At 42.2% G+C, this 20,864-nt stretch overlaps 1 protein-coding gene across 8 annotated transcripts in view; it reads left to right on the forward strand.

Moving 5' to 3' along the window:
* The window catches only part of HIVEP2 (HIVEP zinc finger 2), a 136,791-nt gene that overhangs the window by 84,370 nt on the left and 31,557 nt on the right, over nucleotides 1-20,864 (forward strand). For 6 of the 8 annotated variants that reach the window (XM_058835943.1, XM_058835940.1, XM_058835944.1 and 3 more), the window contains one exon: nucleotides 784-881. The exons of the other annotated variants lie outside the window; for them this stretch is intronic. The gene's annotated coding sequence lies outside the window, so the exon portion shown is untranslated. The remainder of the gene's footprint in view (nucleotides 1-783; nucleotides 882-20,864) is intronic. 8 annotated transcript variants of the gene reach the window in all.

The following is a 20,864-nucleotide window of genomic DNA, read 5'->3' on the forward strand; positions in this document are numbered from 1 at the left end:
CCTGGGATCTCACAGGAGGGTATTCAGGGACACAGGGAAGCCTGAAAGAAAGTGCCCTGAGCAAAATGCATGTGATTGTCTGTATATTCACAGGAAGTGCTTTCTTTTTGGTCTTTCCCAGAGTGCCATCACATGTAAGGAGAAATGTAAGGATTATGACTGTTTTTCATAGTGTATGCTAATAACTTACTTTCTAGAACATACTAGCATCATATGGAAAAGGGAATTCCTAGAGGTGACCTCACTTTTCTAGCACAGTGCTAAATAGGAAAGAAGCAGGATGAAAACAGTCACGTTGCTCTGGTTCAAGAACAGGAAAGTATTTGCATTTAATTAAAAATTATGTTCTCTTAAGTTACGATTTGGGCATGATGTTTTCAAAATTAGACAGAAATTAGGCAGAACACTTGGAATGACAAAGCCTAAATGTAAAGATACTCCAAAGATACTTCATGCTTTGTGTTATATACCCTACTTTTTGTATATATTATGTATAAAAAGGCGTCATTTTTTGCAGCTACTGGCCCTGTATGTTTGTTGTTTTCACTTTGACATGCATTAATTGATGTGTATTCTAGCCCACAGCAAGCTGGAAACCACAGGAAAGCTGCTGATTTCTGGTGCCACATTGCTCTGAAGGTAGCAAGAAGGACTGTGACAATCTCTGAAGTTCTTACATGTATTGATGTAGCCAACACCACAGTGTCAGTTAGTTACAAAATCAAACAGCAGTCTGAATTGACCACAGTTGTTAAAAATCTTTAACATTTGTTTTCCAAATAGGTGGAAGAGAGAGTCAACAGCCATATTTGCTGGAGTAGTGAACCAAATTGCTTTGACTGGAACCATTACTCACTTGCACCTTTGATGGCAGCAGCCAGGTAGGAGAGTGAAGGAAGGGTGGCTTTGTGTGAGCGGGTCTGAGAGCACAGTTTTTCCTTCTCAAAGGGCTTCATGTGGAAGTCACTCACATTTAAATCCTGATTATGTGTTCTTTTGTTACAGCTGAAGTCAGCTTTTGCCAAAATTAGAGACGTTTCTCTTTTGGGGCAGGTTTTTGTGAATTTGGAAGTGATGTCTTTGCTTTGTCCACATATTTGGTTTTCTGTTTTCCCTTCTCGTACTCAATTCTTATATCAAGTATTCAGAGACTCTACTTCTTGAACTAAACAAGAAGAAAAGTATGCTTGTGAAAATACAAGATACGGGGGGTGAGGATTTTATATCTGACATGTCTGGGGCTTTTTATTTACTTTGTCCTAAAATGTAAGTTGGTGATTTCTGCTTGACAATCTTGCCATTTCAAGTGTACAGTACTTTTCAAGGTTTAATTTTTCCTCTGGATCTTGAACACTTGGGCATGAGGAAACTGCAGTTATGAAAGTGCTGGTGTTGTTGTATGCAATAACACCCAACATAGCTTGAAGTTGGTGGATCCCCATCAGAGGTCTTTCTGTGACATCAGATAGTTCAGAAGACAATTTATCTTGTCAAGAAAAGGTCAATTTTCAGCTACTGATTGCAGTGCCATGTTTATTTGGGTTGGTAGTTCCAAGTCAGTCAGTTTTCATGTTCACAGTCTCAAAAACTGTGCCTGTGTACACACAGTTACTTTTCTTACTTTTGTTGCTATAGGAGACCTGAAGCACCGAGAAGCTCCACCTCTCTCATCTTCTTTGTACAGGCACATCCTTGATGGTCAAAGAATTGTTAGCCCTTAGAATTTAATAAATTTAATAAGACATGCTTGAGAGAGTGAAAGGTTAAGGAAAGTTTGATCTCTCTCATTGATCTTGTTTGTTTTTTTTTTTGTTTTTTTTTTTAATTATCCAATATTTATTTTCAGCCATAGAACCTAGGTGTATAAGGAAGACCCTGGATATTCTCATGTGATATCATGAGCACAGGAGAAGGTGGTCAAAGAAAACACAAAACATATTTTGAGATAACCCCGCCTGATTTTTCATAATTATGTAAATAATGTTGGACCTATATTCCATTCTATATATGAACTCAGTGAAAGAAGGGGTTAAATTGAGAAAGGCAATCCCTTGAACCTTTGCTCAGCCCTGGAACTGATCCCAAATATTCTGCATCCAGGATGGTGCTATATGGGATATCTGTTCTTATGGGTCCCTCTCAAGCTCCCTGCAATGGGAGTTGTGGGTATCTGCGTTGCTCTCTTTCCCCTCTGCAGTCTGAGAGCAACCGAGATGTTTCTGCGCAGCCTGGGATCAAAGCTGGGTGGGCGAGAGGGTGTGAGCTGATGGCTGTCAGCAGGGCTGTTACCCCTGCCAGAGGTCCTGTGGAATTTCTGTTTAAAGTTCAGCAGGAAAATAAGCTGTCCTCATGCACCCCTGAGCTCTGTTGCCAGTTTGGAAAGCATTAACAGCGTGTGAAATTTATAAGGAGGAGTAATGGAACACTGCTGCAGTATGGAAACCTGGCCATGTCCTGACTCACCAGGCAGGATTTAAGCGGAAAATTGAGAACTTTGGTACACAAGGGTATGGCGGCTGTCCTCTGAAATGGGGTTTTATCATACATTTTTCAGGTTTTGTTAGCATGTAACTTAATGGCACTTGTGTGCATTGGGCCCTCATTGCTGTGGCTCTTGTACACTGGGAGCTCTCCCCCATAATGCGTCAGCCAAGTAATAGCACACTTCACTTTTTGTTTGGAACAATTGAATTTTGGAATAGATGCTCTCAATTAACATAGCTCAAACCAGTGTTATTGTAACTATGATGATATGTGCCACTACCTCCTGTGCTAAGGATATCAAGGCAAGCACTTAATACTGGTAGGGTAGGAAATATGTTGTGTGAGCTAATAAAAGGCTCCCATTAAGAAATGGAACCCACAGGTGAATTACAGGTGAAAGCTTGCATGAAGTCTGATTCCACCACTAGGCACGGGGTGGTAGGGAGGCACATTTTCTCCAAGGACCAGAGCATGCAATGCTGCCAAACCAGCAGTGCCAGGCATCCTTCAGGGAATGTTTCCTGCAGCTGAGCAAGATGGCAAGCTGTGGTGTGGAGGACTAGCTGCTTTATTTTGGCTGAGAATCCTTTGAAGATACTGGTCCTGATTCTCGACTGCCTGAAACCTTTTGCTATTTATACCTGGGTAAAGTGAATGCCGAGCGAGCATAAAATACCACTATGCTAGTGCTGAAGGAGCTGTTATCCACTTTGCCCAAATATAAATGACTATGCAAAGGGTGAAGCAAGTTCAAGGTTTCTCTTTTTGTTGTGACATTGCCCTTGGATCCTGCTGCTCATTGCTGACAGTGTGAATAGAAGGAGGCTGAATCTTCCTGTAGGTTTGAGCTTAAGATGTGCAAACTCGGGGAAGTGAGAGCACTTGCTTCTGGTCCCGCTTGTAGCCAGAGGGAGGCAAAACACGTTTCTTCTTTCACGGAGGCGGCCGAGCGGGGTGGCTGGACAGCAAATCCATTGGGCAGCTCCCCGACAGCCTGTGCCGGGAGGGGGATGAGGTCCAGAGGAGGTAGAAATGGGCTCTGCGCTCTCCAGCCCCGCAGCTCCGGGCACGAAAAGCCGGGCGGGGGCGGGCGGGATGTGAAGGAAAAGCCCGAGCGCAGCTGCCGCTGCCAGCGCTCGTCCCCTCGGGCAGCTGCGGCACCCTTCTGTTCGCCTTCTGCTTATTTCAGAGCCTCCCCACCCCCAAAAAACCGAAACCAACGCCCAGAGCCGTAAAAATCAGCGCTTGTTTAATGAAATCTAACAACTTCATCCCCCCCGCCGCAGTGTGCGCGGCCCGTGCAGCCGCACCGCATCCCGCCTGTTGGAAGGGCACGGTCCTTGAAATGCTCTGGCACCGCCAGCTGCTGCTCTCCAACTGCAGCGGAGACAGATAAGGATATCGTGAAGGAGAAATTTGGCGTTGCGTATTATAAAACCGAATCCTTAAAAAACCTGCGCACTTTTGGCAGGATTTCATGTCTTGTAAATAGAACCCATGTATATTCATGCGTATTTTAAGCAGAATATAGTGTACTGCAATTTCTGCCATCTAAGCAGATATCTTGGTAGAGGAATTTTAAAAACAGAGCTTTTTTTGTTGTTGTTTGTTTTTGTGGGTTTTTTTTGTTTGTTTGTTTGTTTGTTCTCTGTAGCCAGCACTGTGCCAATTAAATACCAAGGCCAGCATTTTGTGTCAGGCATCCTGGCCCAGGGGCTCCCAGGTGTCCACATACCTGCCAAAGGCAATGCAGGAGTTCAGGAGATGACCCGGCACAGGGTGAGGGCATCAGTGGCTGGCTCTCCCTGAGCTGAGCTGTGTGGGGATGGTGTGCTGCAATGGACACTGCTGTGAGAGAGATACTTTTAAAAAGCAAGACATGCAAATGGCCTTGAAATACATGCAGCTGGAAGGATTCTTTATAAATAAACCCAGATAAACCTCTGTGTGTTTAATTTCTTTATAATGCTGCAAGTACCCTACTTTTTGCTGGGAATAGGGGGTCATAGCAGCATGAACACTTGAACCACTGAATCCCCCACTTGATGACATTTGTTTTATTTAACTTCCAAGACATGTATATACTTATTTGCACCTGTATTTCCCTCTGTCTAAAAATATCTTTAGATAGATTCGAGGCTTACAGCTTCAATTACAGCGTGGAGGGAACAATTGCTATTTTAAATCTGCCAATGGCATATATGTAGAATTATTGTTACATACCATGTCATAGTAACCCTAAATAATTTCAAAATACAAGCAGGGCACTATACTACAATGTCTGTCTTTAAAAGTAATCCTATGAACCTTGCTGTGTTCTAAACAAAATTTGAAGAATTTACATTTTTGAAAAATTACACTCCAGTGCCCTATGCAAATCAGTGTGAATGGAGTCTCTTGCTCACTGACACTTCGCTAAAAAGTTCTGAGACTGCAAAGTTTCAGCCAGTTGAGAAGCTCAGATCCACATTAGCAGTTACCTCCAGATGGCTGCACTTTCATTTGGTACTAAGCCTTCTAGCATCTCAGCGTTTGCATGTTTGGGATGGTGATGTGTACTGTTCCACTTGTTTTTGCCAGAAAATGTACAGGGCATTGTATGTTAAGTTTTGACACATGGTGTAGCTCAAAGAAGAGGTGAGAAAGAGAGTGTGAGGAGAGAGAAGGGACAAGGAAAAGAGGAGGACAGGAAAAGAAAGGAATAAGAAAATGTAGCAAGGGAAGTTTTTGTCAATGTAATGAATTCAGCCTGACTGGCAAATAGAATCTGACTGCAAGTTGTGAATTTCATTGAATTTGATCCAAGAAAGACACAGCTGAGCAATCTGCAGGAAGCAATCTTTTCCTAGAAGTATGCAGCTCCAAACTGTACAAATTCTTCCACTGGTCATAAAATGTCTTTCTGCCACTGAACCTGTGCAATCAGATACTTTTGAAGAGAAAGTGTTGTACTGAGAGAGTCAACTGAAGAATAACAAAAATATCACTAAATGTAGAGTTTTGAAAGAAAAAAACCTATATAATTTGAAGTTGGCCAATGAAGCCTTAGTGATAAGGACAGTTAATCATTCTGGTGCAGCTGTTTCCTGACATTTCTGCAAAATGTTGTGGAAAAATTAATGAAGGTTTGTTCAGTAATGGTTTCAAGCTTGGCTAGTGGAAAATATGACAGTATTTCCATCGTCAATTAAGAGCAAGCAAGGCCCTTTTTTTCCGTAGGGGAAGTGGTATGCAGTTTGTACTGCACAGGAAACTGTAGACTTGAGAGCAGCTGTGTGATAGTAACAGGTATGCAGAGAATATGGAGAAGGGCCCAGGCCCTCTTCTCTTATCACACGTGCTTCAGTGTAGTACAAGTAGCTCTGTTATATACTGGAAATGCAGGATGCTTACGCTATCTACCATGTGGGGGTATTCCTTCAAGTGTCTGGCTCTGAAAATAAATGCCCTTCTTGTCACTTCAGTAACAAAGCCTGCATTAATAAGGCTTTCATTGCAGTTTTATTGCTGTGACGTCAGAAAAGATGAGTTCTTTCAGGTGGAGAGACACAGGATTTTTTTTGCCTATCTCTGAAATTCTAGTTACTTACAATTCTCCCTCGGGGCGGCTGCTTGTCGTAGCCGTGCAGCATGCCCTGGTGAGCACATCTGGTTGCTGCTGTGCTGCCTGGGTGCAGAGCAGCAGTGGGGCTAGAGGGGAACTCGCTGGCCTCGTGTGCAGTAGGGGCATGGTCTGTGTGTGCCAACTCGGTGTCCTGTGTGTGTGTGTGTGGTGTTGCAGATAGCCAAGGAAGCATGGCCAGGGGGTGCATTCTTGTTGCAGATCAGCATAGCTGAAGGTCACCGTAGCAGCTGAGCAGTGGCCTTTGTCCACTCCTTCACCCTGCAGCCCGCAGCCCCTGGCAGGCAGCCAGCTGCCTAAAGCCTCCTCCAATGGCACCTTGGGGCTGTGGCTTCTGCCAAAGCTCCGCTGTGCTTGAGCTTCTCCAGCCCAACCTGGTTTGGGGTATGCTGGATCCTCTCTGTGCTTGAGTAGGCTGTATAGGGCAGAAGATCGTCGGGAAAGAGACAGTTTCACTCTTTGGAATAAATTGTGAAGACCAGTCCCATACAGCCAGTAGAATTTTCTTTTTTGCTCAAAAGGTTCTAAGTTTTATTTTGTGTTAAAAATGCATTAGTGTGAAATGTCCAGGTCTGGTAAAGAAACACTGTAAATCAGTGCTCAGTACCTTTCTAGTACCTTTCTGGACTGTGAGGTTTTGTACAAGCCTGCCACTTTTTTTCTTCCTCTGACTTTCTGAGATACTTTGAGCCCTAGCATAAATATGATTTCTAGCCTGTTTTCACAGTATGATGATCCATGCTAAAGTGGTGGATAGAAGATGCATTATAATGAATTTATAATGAATGGTTTATGCTTTCCTTATATCACTCTGTAAAGGCGACACTTACTCAATGCTCCTGCAAATTTGGAAGACCCTTAGCAAGCTTGCTAAAATCTTTGTCTTGCTCTCTGTAATGGTAGCTGTAGAGTGTATAGTTCTTATTGACAGGTTTAAGTGTAAAAAGTTAATAATGACAGACTTGTATCCATGATTTGTGACTATTCACATAAGCACATAGAAGTCAGCAAAGAGTGAACCGAGTTCTCTCTGCCTGATGCTTCTCACAGGCCACTATGAGAAGCTTCATTTAAGATTCTTCCAAGCCTGCAATCCCTAGTGCAGGTAAACCTGTTGCTGGAGTCAGTGACAGCTTCACCCGTATCAGAGTTATCAGAGCATTAGAGACAGCTCATGTAAGAGTCTCTAGTTAGTCTTGATTTGGGACATTAAGAGATGAATCCTGCAAGCACCCCATCTGTAACCACGTGCATGCTGCCACTGCAGTCAGTATGCCCTCATGCCCACAGTGAGATTGCTTGTGTGCTGCAGGGTGTGCTCAGGAGTAAGGGAAAGACGAGGGCTTTGCTTTTGCAGTTTATCTGATGTGGGAAATCTGAGGGTGCTGGGTCAAACATGAGCTGCTTTTAAACGTCTCAGCATGAGGGCTGTGCCTACAGCTGCTTAGGAATTTCCCATAAAAACAATTTGTCGATTGAAAGCAGAATTTCCACAAGAACAAATTTTCCACTGGAAAATTTCCATATTGCTATTTTTATTTTTTTGTTTTCCCATGGAAACCTCTGAATTAAATACTTCCCTTTAAGTCACTTTACTCCGTGAAGAGGACCTTTGTTTGGCTGATCTGAGCTAAAATGGTTTCACTTGCCATTAAGTTGCATCTGCCTGTTACGTCTCTCATCTCATTATGAACAGCAGTACAAAAAATTTATGCTTAAGAAGTTCCTGTGGGCAGATCACCTTGACAGTCGTCGTGTCCCACACTGGGTTGAAGTCACTTGTGTGAAAAAGTCTACTCACTACTGAAAAAGCAATGTAAAAAGGAAACAAATTCTAAAATCGAGGCCCCAAACCCTGGGAAACCAAAGGAACTTTTTTCATTTGTGAGCTTATGTCTTTGCTGTTTAAGCTCAGTTTCCCAAAACGTTGAGTACATTATACTGGTTATTTAAAATGTCTGTGGGGGTTGTAAAACTCTTGGACTCCATTTGAGATTAATGGGGAATAAAAAGTATGTTTAGGTAAAATTGACTAAGATCACACTGTCAAGATGAAGGACTTCCACTTGTCTTAATTTCTGCCCTGACAGCCTCTACTGAGGGCAGCTGGGTAAGGGCTGAGACATTACTGGAGGTGACTGGACACCTGATGCTGAGCATATGGGAAGGGAGGAGAATGCTGAACATCAGGGTGTTCATCGTATGACACAGTGACCTCTTATGGATGAACGTTAAAAAAGAATGAGCGCTACTTTCGCTTTTTAAACTAATGGTTTGAATAGTACCAATATTTGTAGTAGGTGCTGGATTCTTCTTATGGTTCTGTGCCTCTATGAACCATTTTCTTTGTCTTGCTATCTCTCATCCATTCTTCATTCTGTTCTCATTGACACACAGAGCAAGTTCTAGTCACAGCACTAAAGCTTTGGTTATATTGCATGGTGACCAGCTGGCAGTTTTGGTGATCATGACTGGTGGCACGCACAGAGTACCAGCCCCTGTTGTCCCTGAGGGAAATGTCCCCCAGGAGGAAATGGTCTGTACCAGAAACTGCGCTCTGTGACAGCTGCTGCACCAGAGGAAGCTCGCTATCTACGTGAGCCTGAAGGCAGGAGCAGATTTTTTCACCTGGTGCACACAGGGAGCAGCATGGCCAATGTCTGACTTTCCTTCAGGCAGCCTCCCCAGTGCTTCTCAGAAAGGCATGGGAGTTGTGGTTAAATATCACGGTCTAACCTTTTACTTGCTGAAAGACTGAACAGGGGCTAAGTAACTTTAAGCCAGGAGCTCCATTTTAGGTATCTCTTCCACTGGATGAAGGGCAGCTGACTCTCAATCATATCTTCCAAATATTTTAAGTCACTTTGACTTAAAATCCTGGGCTACCTTTGCCTACAGGAAAGCATGGTGCCAGCACACATTTAGAGCATCATCCTCTGTCCCTTTTTCTGCCCCTCTCATAGGATTCTCTTGAGTTCCTGTTTCATCTTTCTCTGTCGCTGGTTTGTTTTGACCCTCATGCTTTTTGCTGGGTAGCCTGAATTAGATTTCTGAATGCTGGTTGTTGGATCTGAACCTTCTTCCTTCTGGGAGGAGGATAAGACTGACAGCTTATGGAGAACTTGTTTGACTGTGAAACCAGGAAGGGTTTTTGAGAGTTACCTTAGTCATTTATCCTTCCAGCATCCCCATTCTTACCAGATGATGGTGGGAACCCTTTTGCTTCTCCACTGCTTAGCTGCCCCAGTGGTGCTGAAAACAAACACGACAGATCTGAACAGAAAGAAGAAGGGACACATAAGGACTGGTCATTAATTCTTTATTTAAATATGTCAACAGTTGCCTTTAGGTGATACCAACATAATTTGCTGCCATTCAAGGAAACACCAATTAGGCCTTCTGTGCTAACAGCGAAGACTTAATTGTAGCGAAAATCTGAACACAGTTTCAAAGAACACAATGTATCTCCACCATTTCCACCTCTGTGTTGTTCTTTGAGAAACACAATAAAGCCCACCTCACTTGTAGTCTCCAATATTAAAATGGAAGGATTTTATCGGGTATAATTAAAACTGGAGTTTTCATTCACCTGTTAGAATTTGAAGAGTAACTGAAGGAATGGTCACAGCAATTATTCACAATGTTTGGCAAGACAAAAAAAAAACAAACAATTGGCAAAACCTACATTTGTGACAATCAGTTGTATTTCACAATTCACTTTGCATTGCAAAGGCCTTGGTTCTAAATATAAGATAGGCAGAAATTGTTCTGTTTAGTGTGTCCTAAAATTATCCAGCACAGAAATAGTTTAAGGAAGTGTAAAAATGAATTCTCAATTTCTCAAAAGGCAGCTTAAAGGGGAAGGCATGCTGATGTGGAAGTATTGAATAAATGCCATCTCGGTAACAATTTTACCAAATGTAGGGAAGAGTCATACACGTCATGTCCTTGTTGTAAGATTCATGGAGAAAATACTCCCACTCAGATAGAAATTCACTGTAAACAGCTCTCTTGCTGTTAGAGTTGATGTACTTTTGAAGATGCAGTGGCTCTTAGAAGGAAAAGAGCGTGTTGTGCAATAATGTGACCTTACGTTGCATAGACACTTCCAGTTTTGGAATGTGAAATGTCTGAAACTGGGAGTGGGCGGACAAGAGGTGGAGCCAGTCAGGAGCCTGGGTGGCTGCGTTTCTGAGAAACTCTCTTCTCCTGGTGAGTACTGCTAATTCGCCAAGCGCATGGCTAGAGCCCTGAATAGTGCTAAGGTGAACCACTAAACAAGATCAAGTTTCAAATGGACATGGAGCTATAGGGTGATATTTTGGAAGTTAATTGTATAAAACCTCATTGAAAACAAGGCTGAATTCTTTCAGACCTGAAACCACAGCCTCCCAAAATGCGTCAGAGACTCTTGATGCTGCAGCGAGGTCAGCTTCCCTCCCCCCCTACCTGTGAGTCAGGACAATTCTATTATAAGAAGCTTTTATTGGAGGCTCTTGATAGAGAGGTAGACAACATGCAGATGGTGAGGACACAATGGGACAGAGTTTGGATCCTGTGCCTGCATAAGTGGTCACCAACAGGCAGCCAACAGGTCAGAAGAGTATTTTTTTCTGGAGAACAGTAGGATACTAAGGAAAGAATAGTATTTGAGCAAGAGGTAGGTTCAACTGATTTCACCTTCTGTCTAATTAAAACTTGGATTCAGAGTCCCCTCAAGCTGGCATTGTATTGATTTCTCAAGGGGGACAAAGGCTAAGTCTCTCGTGGGCTTAATACTTGTCTGCAGTTCCTTCCTTATCTACTCTTGCTGAAAATCACAGAAAAATAATTTTAGAGCAGCTCAGTTCACTGTAGAGAGAAAAAGAAAACCAAGGAGGAAACAGAATGTATTCGACAGGTGGGAATTTCAGAGGTGTTATCTTGATTTTCAGTCAAGGCAGACACTTTTCAAAATAGAAACTTCCTGTGGGGTAGTCATCCACTTACTCTTTCCTTTTCTATAAATTCAGACCTGCTCGTGGGTGGATCAACACTACTGGGACTTAAAAATATCTGTGAGCAATGCTGCCCCATTTATATTAGCGTGCCTATAACTTTTTTCTTGTTGTTTGTTATTGCTGTTATTATCTGGACTGCTCTAGGAGAGTGTTAGCATAGATGAAATTCCTGCAACAAACAGTATTTTAACAACTTGGAGCTGTGGTTTTAGATGTGCTCTTCTTTTAATGCTGGCAGATGCTCTGTACTTCCTGGACTCACTCCTACTGGAGAAGAAGTATCTCACAGCAGTCTGTGATTAAAAAGGATACCTCTAGAAATAATTTACTCCATGAGGACTTTTATTATTTCTATGTGAGGTTTCTAGCAGCAGGTAAGAGATCCTGGAAACCCGCTGTAGTTATTTAATTCATGACCTGTCAGAAAATAAGGTTTTGGTTTCCACTCCTGATGAGCACCTTGAGTGAAAAGCAGAGCAAGCAAAGGGCTGACCTGCCTGAGCCCTCAGCACAATAGGTAGTTCTGCATTTGAGTGATTTTCCCAAGAGCACCCCATGTGGAGTTTTCCACTTTATTGAAGGCTTGTGTTGTACTGGTTTTATCCACTTTTCATTTCACTGGTGGAATATTTCTACTAACTTTCCTACAAGCTGATTCAAACTGCATAAAAAGGAGAAAAAAAGAAAAGATTCAGATTTGAATCCATGGGTGGTGCATTTTATGAGCAACTTCATCAAAGCTTTGTTCCTAGAGGTGTAAACAACCTTTTCTTTAAAAAATGAAAAACAACTGGATGCACTTTTGGTGTCCCTCTGAGTGCCAAGCATTCACTAGTAAACACTCAGGCAAATGGACCTCTTTATGCAGATGTGTCTGAGGCTTTATGTGGACCTGTTCACATGTGGAGTTCGAGTTGGAGAAAATAAGGTGTTCTTGATAGGCTTGCTGAGGCAGTTATCTGCCTGAGATCACGTTTGTGTTTTTCATTCAGGAAGCTTTAAGTCCAAAGATGGTTGTGATGAAAAAAGAGCTACCTTAAGCATAAAGCAAGGCCGTGGTTTATCTGAGCTTTATGATGAGGAGGGGATGGACAGGCAAACCCAAGCAGAGCAGTGTGGTCTCCCAAAAGGGGTGCAGAACTGCCCCAGACAGAGAGAGGATGCTCCTGGACGTTTTGATGGCACTAGGTTCCACATTCCCCTTTAGTGTGATTCAGCAAATTATCTCCCTCTTGGATAAGATGGAAGTAAACTTCCTTTGCTGTCTGCCTGGTTGCCTGCTGTCCAAACCTGCTGTGACCAGGAAATGTGAGTGCCTTTGACCTCCACTGGCCCTTTTCTGGCCTTCCTCTGCCCTTTGCTCTTTCTGGCAAGGTCCTGTTGCAGTTAGACTTCAGGATAGCAGCCTAAGTGCCAGCACCTTCCAGCTGTCATGTGAAACTGCTATTTGGTTCACATCAGTTCTGTTGTTTCTCTAAGCAGTTTATACAGAATATAAAGTTCATATCCTATTTTACGATTAGATTTGACATCCTTGAACAGATCAAGGAGAAAAATGAATTGTTACCCCGAAGAAAAATATGTGTGTGATGAAAAATGAGTGATGGCTTTTTTGCTTTTAAGTTTTGATGATCAGAAATCAGAGGCTGAATTTTGGATCAAACATCTATAGCGATTTTGCAATCAAATACTCCCAGCTTGTGAAGATGCAAACAGCAGCTCCTCCAGCTTGCTCTAATGAACCAGCAGCTCTTTGTTGATGCTAGCAAAGCAATTAGGCTCCCTCTTACGCAGTTGCATCTGAGCAATTTGGTTTATTTTACTCAAGCAGACCTCACCAATCCACAATTGAAGTGGCATTTTCATCTCACACTTAGGGGTTGAGAAAACTCTTTTGAAGGTCTTCATTCCTCTGATGAGCTTGGGAGAGGAGCAAAATTGAACAAGTTTTTTTTGTGGCAGGAGTTGGGTCGTGACTGAGACAGTTGGCTACTTCATTATAGCAAACACGTAGGTGGCCTTTCTCATGTTTTGAGATCCAAGAGAGGGGCTCTGACTTGACTGACATCTTTGAGGGGAGTGGAGTCAATCCTTTGCAGAAGGAGGGTCAGGTCAGCTGTGCCATATGCAGCACGCACTGACAGTGAGCCCTTTCCTCTCAGCTGCTTTGAAGTTGCAGTCTATCTTTTTGGCAGGATCAGATCCAAGTGGTGAGATGGCCCTGAGTTCGGGCAACTTAAAATGTCTGTAATTTTTTGCACCTGTTTGATTGTGGTATTTATAGCTCATTTTCACCCATGCTTTCTTTTCAGTATAGCAGTTACCAGCGGACTTCCTTGCTGGTACTGGCTCCATTCTGAAGGAAAGGCTGGATGTAATTTGAAGGATCATTAGGGTGAGATCAGTTCTTGAAACTCGAGTCAAGTTAATGATGAAACCTGAGTTTTGTTAATAATACATTGTAATTATTGCTCCCAGCAGGGCAGGTACCTCATATATCTCACCTTTTTGGCTTGAGGATCCTAGTTACTGTGATCTTGTTCAACTTGTCGGCTGTTCCTCCCCTTGCTTGCGTCTACAAGAGGAAGATACCTGGTGTCCACCACCAGATTTCCACTTGAGCTTTCCCAGGTAGAGCAGTGTCTCTGCAGATGTCGGCGCATTACACAAGCTGGGGTGCAGAGGGGCCGAGAGGAGGATACATGATCAACAGGTGAAACAGCAGAACGTTAATAATAAAAGACACCTAATTGGATGTGCCCTTTTGCCCAGCAACAAGGACATGATATGTCAGTGCACAGAAGGCACCAGGCCCGTGGCAACCTACTCCCACCTCCTACAGGTCTTCCTGAGGACAAAATTGCATTATGAGCTGAGCCACTTGCCTGCTGCAATTGCCAATAAAGCATTAATCCTAACCCTTTGTAGACTGCATCTATGCTTGCACCTCCGAGATGCCGGGCCAGATTGGAGAGGTGACATAAATTATGGTGTGCCTTACATGTTGGTGAGTGGGAGGGGAGCACACACTGGGGAAAATGACACCATGCAGGGGCGTGAGGGAGAAAGCAGTGGCAGGAAAAGCAACTTGCAGCAGGATGTAGAAAGATGTGAGATAGTGCAGACTCTTTTTACTTAATGCTGTATTTCCTTACTGCCTCCCGTAGCTCCTGCTGCAGCCTCCCCTGCTGTCCTGTGCTGATGCCCACTGCCTCCATTTGCCCATGGTGGAGTGGTGTGCTTTAACCAACCGTAGGCTTTCACTTCGTAGGAAATGCCATTTTGGAACTTCTGTCCTATCTGAAGTGCAGGACACCACTACATCCAATCTCCCAGCCCACCTGTGCCCCATCTGTTTGTGAAGCTGTGACTTAGGGACTTACTTTAGGACAAGATGAAATGGCCTTAAGTTGCACCAGGGGAGGTTTATTTGGGGTGTATTAGGAAAACTTTCTCCATAGAGAGGTTGGAACAGGCTGCTCAGGGAAGTGGTGGAGTCATCATCCTGGAGGTATTTAAAGTCTTGTAGATCTGGCACTTTGGGGCATGGTGAGCTTAACAGTGTTAAGTTAATGGCTGGGCTCTGTGATAATAAAGGTCTTTTCCAGTCTAAGTGATTCCATGATTCTACATTTGCGACAAGAAGGTTCAAACACCCATAGTTTAAACACTGGCCAAAGGAGAAAGCCTATAGCAGAAGACCTTGTTCCCTGATTTTGGGATTTCAGTGTATTCTACAGAATTTTGGAAAACGCAATGAAATAGTAAGTGTTATGTGTTCTTAAATGCACAGCAAAGATAATTTTTCATTTTTCTAATTAATTTTTCTGCAATTTTCTTAGTTTAGTCTTCTCCTTTGTTCATGTTTCTTTAAATGGGTGCAATCTTAAAAAGATAGGTAATATATTACTGTTAATTAAACAGAATTTCTGCTCCAAATCTGAGTGGGGAGATAGGCTGAAGCTGTGATCACTTTGCTTTTAACTTTATAACTTAAGATCCTCAAAGTGGTTGAGGGTATGTGGTCCTGTCTCCTATTAACATTATGGAAATCTACTGCCAGAATATGGTCTTCAGTATTTAAGCCTACTAATAGTTATTTTTACATCCACATTTCCTCTAATATAATAACATTTATTCTTCATTTCAGATGAAAATTAAATTGTCTGAAGAATAGTATCATCAGCTGATTTGTCTTGCATCATGATTATTAACTCTAGTAAAAAAATCAGTGATGATTAAGTTTACCACTAAGGCAAAGAATGAAAAGACAAAACTATGATGCTGCTCAAAGAGAGTTCTTGCATCAATGGGGATTAATCACAGTATATCAAGAAAAGAACATGATCTCAATTTCCCACTGGAGTTAATGTTAAAAATTTAATCTTATTAACATCAATTACTTTTTGTTTAATGTTAGAATCAGAGAAAAATAAAAATTCTAATTTCAGAATAATCATTTGGATTGAATCTTGCATGTGAAGTTGGCAATATGTTACAGTAGGCTTTTTTCCCTTGTTGTAAATGAGAGACAAAGTCTGGTAAGAACCCATGTGTTTTTGTTTAACCCAGCAGAAGTGATGGGCGGTATTTGGAGGCACACAGGAAGGCTGCATAATAATGAAGCAAACCCCTCTTGTACACGTGAAGCAAATGAGTCATGATATCAAATAGAAAAAGCAAAATTGTGGGAGAGACCATTTCCTTGCACAGCTCATGCAGAGCACTAGTCAGCACCAGGAATTTGGCATGAGTGTGATTTCCAGCAGCAGTATCACAGTCACGGGCTTTAAATAGTTGCAGATGTTCTGAAGGGGATTGTGGGGACCATCCCTGCCTTCCCTTTGGGAAGCAGGGAGCAAAGTGCATGGCCTGCAGGAGCACAGAGTTTCCCTGGAAGGAAACATGGCTGAACATCTCCGAACACCTCAGCTGAGTGTAGCTGTGTCTCGTCCTGTTGCAGTCAAACCCATGGGAGGCTCAGGGCTCCCTGAGGTCAGGATGAGCAGTGGGATGATGCGTGTGGCAGCCCGAGGCTGGCCAGCACCACCGTAGGTCAAGGCCTCCTGTTGTTGGCCGAGGGGCGACCCTTTGGCTGCAGCCTGAAACAGCAGTAACTAATGTTTGCCTTCCTGGCAGGTCCTTGGTGCCAGGGAAGGGCTGTGCACCAGCCCAGGACAGGTGTGGCATGCAGGACCGGGCTGTCAGAGAGCCGCTGTGTCCCACTGCCACTGGCCGGGCACAGCCAGGCTCCAGGGCGTGGGACCTGCCCCTGCCTTGGCCTCCTGCTGCTCCCCAGAGTTTGCTGGTACAGCTCTGCTTTTGCCTCTCAATCTATTCCCGTATCTCGATGGGTTGTTTATTGGGATGTCTTAATGGAAAGCTTCCAGCTCTTTGTTACGGGATGTCAGCATGCAAAAGCCACGTGGAAGATCTGCCTGGTGTTTTCACCTTTACTCTTGTTACAATGTCAGTGAAAAGGGGATGATTTCAAAATCTTTTACCCTCCTTGTGTTCTCAAGTTTCTCAAGTTAGAAACAGGAAGCTGCTTTGCATAAAGGTAAGATTGTGTTTTTAACAAGAAAAGTTGGTGTGAGACAGACTAAATATACCCACACAGTCATACTCAGTGGGTAGTCCTGGCTATTTTTAGGCTTTATTTGTGCCTCTATTTGGTTTTGTTTTTTTTTAGTGACACCTCCACTGTACCTTCAGCTCATAGAGAGGCACCACTTCCTGCACTGGTATGAAACTGGCAATTACAGCCAGCCTTGTCAGGTGTCGTTTATCAGGCATTGCAGGGGCTGGTTTCAGCAAAGGAAGAACAAAGCTTAATAAAAAGAGAGAGAGGCAGAAGCATTCTGTTAATAATTTGCCCTTTGGAACAACAGACCCTTATCAGATCCCACGCTCATCTGTCTGCTGACGCTGTACTTGCTTCATTAGTATGAGCTATTTTTACACCTTTTGTGTCTTTTGAGGAACCAAGTGGGCCTGCTGGCTTGTAGTGATTCACCATCTCCAGGCGAACAGGGTGTCTTCAAGCCCTGTCAGTGGGGGGAGAAGGGAAAAGTAGGGGGAAGAGTTCAATTGAATAAGCAAGTCATTTAAGTCAATTATTTATCTTATGTGGTCTGAGAGCTAAAACTTTGCTCTGTAGTCTTAAGGAAAATAGCCAGCCCTATGTGTTTTTGGTTTGCAGTGCAGCATTTCAGATTGTTAGGAACTATCCCAAGGAATATTTAGTAATAATTAGTTGAAGTGTAGCTTAGCAAACATGAAGCCCTGCATGCTTGTGCATATACTCTATGTGATCATTTCTCTGCTTATAAAGGGAATGTTGAGGGCTAGACATGGGGATGTCTGGGAGTTGAACTTGATCTTTAAAGGTCTCTTCCAACTCAAAACATTGGGTTGGATGTTGGTGATACTTTCTTTTATTTGTCGTGTGCAAGTGTTGTTGGTGTATCACAAGCACCCAGGATACTTTCGGTCCAGACTGTTAGGTGATTTCACTTCCACTTCTGATAATGGAAAGAAAGCCTAAACTTGGTGGAATGAGCCAGGCAGGATGCAGGAGAAGGAGAAACCTGTATGAAGTTGTCTGGATTTTTTTAAAGCTGAGTAACAGTTGCTTTCCCTTTTGATGGACCATCAGTCCTGATAATCTCCACTTAGAGCCTGTTGAGCTCTTGCCTGGTGGCTGAAATTAGGAAACTTTGTTGCCCTTACTTCAGTTTTTCATGGATAGGAGTAATTTGGTGTTCAATGATTTCATGTTGGAGATTTCCTTGGAGTAGTTTCAAAAGTTAGTGGTATGTGGGATATGTATATGAAACTTTATGGTGATGCACCCTGGTCTGGCCTTGTAAAAAAAAGCCATTATGAAATCTGAACAGTGTCTTACCCAAAAAATGTTTTGGGTTTTATTGTGTTGTGCTTGTTGAGAATCTGTAACATAGCTGTCAGCTTGGTCTTTGCCTTAAATAGCAACAGCTCTGGAATAACAGAGGTTCAAAATGCAGTTACAGGCATTTTGGTAGACATTCATGTCTTCAGAAGTGTTTGTTTGGGATAGTGATAGTAATGTTAATAAACACAATTGATTTGTGTTTTGTAGAAAGAAACTTAAGTGAGAAGAGTGAAATTTCATGTATAACTACAAAATACAGCGAAAGGCATATGCATATTTTGCTGAATTTATAGGGGGTGTTCTGATGCAATTGAATGTTATACATACTGACTTTCAATGCTTCATACAGTAAAAAAGAACAATGAACTGTAAAATATGACCAGAATAATTTTGAAGAGGTTTTTTTCCCCCCCTTTTTTTCCTCTGCTAGGCATCCCGAGGGCCATAAAGAAAACAGCATTCTTGAATATGCAGTCTACTTAATGTGTCCTACATTACCACTATAGTGATCAGAATATTTAGGCAATGCTCAGTGACTGGATTTGCTACACCAAAATGCTTGTATTGAGTCATTAGTCAAAATGAAACATTTTGGCTGCTGAGTAGTGACTGTTGTGACACCTATGTGATATTTATGATTTGAGGCTTAGTAGCTGATCTCAGTTGAATTCTTACACAGTATTCAGGATGGATTGAAATAAAATTGCTGTGAAGACCATTCTACTTTGGGGGCAAAAAGTGAACAAAAATAAAAAAGTAATAAGGACATACTGTTGATGTTTAGCATGTGTCTGTTTTTGTTTTGACATATGATGACCACAGAGCTTAGTAAACAATTGAGAGGTTTTAAAATAAGCTTGTATAATAATTGGTGTGAGTGAAAAACAAATGCAAGCTCAGGTACTATAAATGTCTTCATATGTAATTCTTCCCAGGGCGAGGGTTTCAGTCAGAGGCAGTGCATTTGCTCATTCAAAGAGGTGTTTGAAAGATACTGATATTTTCATGTGAAATGAAAGTGGTTTCTTCTGACATGTTGTGAAAGGATGCCTGGCTGTTCCCAAAATCTGCTGCGGTTGCATAATTAGGATTGTGTAACTTTTTAACTTAAAAAACCTCACTCCCCAGAAAATTCAGTTATATTTTCCCTCTGAGGTGAAAATGCTAGGTAAAGGCCTGATTTGCCTGGTAATTTCCTTTTGGCATGAGAAGAATGATTACTTTGTACCTAAAAATGTTACAATATTTACTCAATTTTTTATTTTTTTATTTTTTTTTTTTTCCCCTGGGAAAACCTGGGTGAAAGCTGTATGATATCGTAACAGGGATTTACCAATACAGCTGCCTTCTCCCCAGTGGCTACCAGTCTGCAGTCCTTGTGTGAAAAAGATGAGGCATTTCAGCCGTTGCATGTTTTTCAGTCAGGAAAATTCTTATATCTGACAACTTTAACAGTTTGAACTCTTCAGTGAAAATGTTCTTACCCGTCCTACTGTAGGTGATGTTTTATAAGTCTATAAATGACTGCAAACCACATCCGCATGGGAATCTTGCTCTTTGCATACACTTTATCCTTCCCAAGTGCTGTTAAATTCATAGTTTACTTAAATCTGTCCTTTATTAGGTGTGAAATTTCCCTTTCTGATTAACACGTTCCTTTGTGTTGAATTGAGAAAAAAATTCTTTAATCTCAGTAATTTACACCAGTTCCTCCAAATGCAAAACTTCCATTGCAAACCCGGTGGCATCACATAGTATCATTGGTTAGTGTCTGAGCCTTTGCTTTTCAGAGGTTTTTAGCCCTTTTTGGGCAGGGCCAAAGCTCCGTTTCTTTTCTACATGGTGAAAAGTAACTCTACCAATGGTGTGGAAACTATTTGACACTTCGATGCTTTGGCACAGTATCCTTATGTTTAACTGCTGAGGCTCAGAAGGAAGTGGGATCAAGTTGAGTTTCTGCTGACAGAGAGTAGTCCCGGAATTAGGAGCTCATTTGTATCTCAGGGCTGTTTTGGATACTCTTGTAATTGATAATGTGTATTTAGTGAATACTGTTGCTTACTGTTTAATTCACCATTAAGGGACACTCATTCTTCTGCAAATAGCGCCAATAGGATTAGGCATCATATAAACCTTGTTTCAGCCATCAAAATGGTGTTTAAATAGGACCTTGGTGGGCATTGGTTTCTGATTGTTCTCTGCATGGGAGCTGTTCTCACTCTTGTAAGTCACTGTGTATTACAGTTCAGAAGAAAATAAGAAGTGGGGGTAGGGGTATGTGCAGGGCAAAACAATTGTGGTATTTTTGTTGCCCTCTGAAATTTTAATAATCCTGGAAGTACTGCCTGTCAGATCTGCCATTGCTCTGCCGTTACATTTTAAGGTCCACATGGGAAATGATTGATATTTTATTAAACTGTTTCCATTTTTTAACTTGTTTCCCCAAGGAAATAAGTACCAGCGTGAAACAATTAGCAGTTTATGTAGTTCTCTTGTTTAGTTTCATATCTGAATAATCCAAATCCTTTGGTTTTTTGTGATGTCCATATCAGAAGGCAGTAAGCCAGAACAGGTAGATTTTGTGTTATCTGACGTGCTCTGTCAGACTCTTGAAGTTCACAGCAAGATCAGGCAACCAGAAACAAAATATTTACCTGATCCATTAAAAGCGGTGGGATCAATTAACTGCTAATTGGTTGACAAGATTGTTTGACTTGTTGGCTGTTTTGGCATTTCTTTGATAGCAGGGTTTTGTTCAGTTCAGAACAAAATTCAGAAGAAGAATTATGAATTGTTTTCAAATTCTTACCTATAAAGGAAGCATTTAAGATGAATTTGGCTCCTG

The sequence above is a fragment of the Poecile atricapillus genome, chromosome 3 (genome assembly GCF_030490865.1).
Source record: "Poecile atricapillus isolate bPoeAtr1 chromosome 3, bPoeAtr1.hap1, whole genome shotgun sequence".
Classification (NCBI taxonomy): Eukaryota; Metazoa; Chordata; class Aves; order Passeriformes; family Paridae; genus Poecile; species Poecile atricapillus.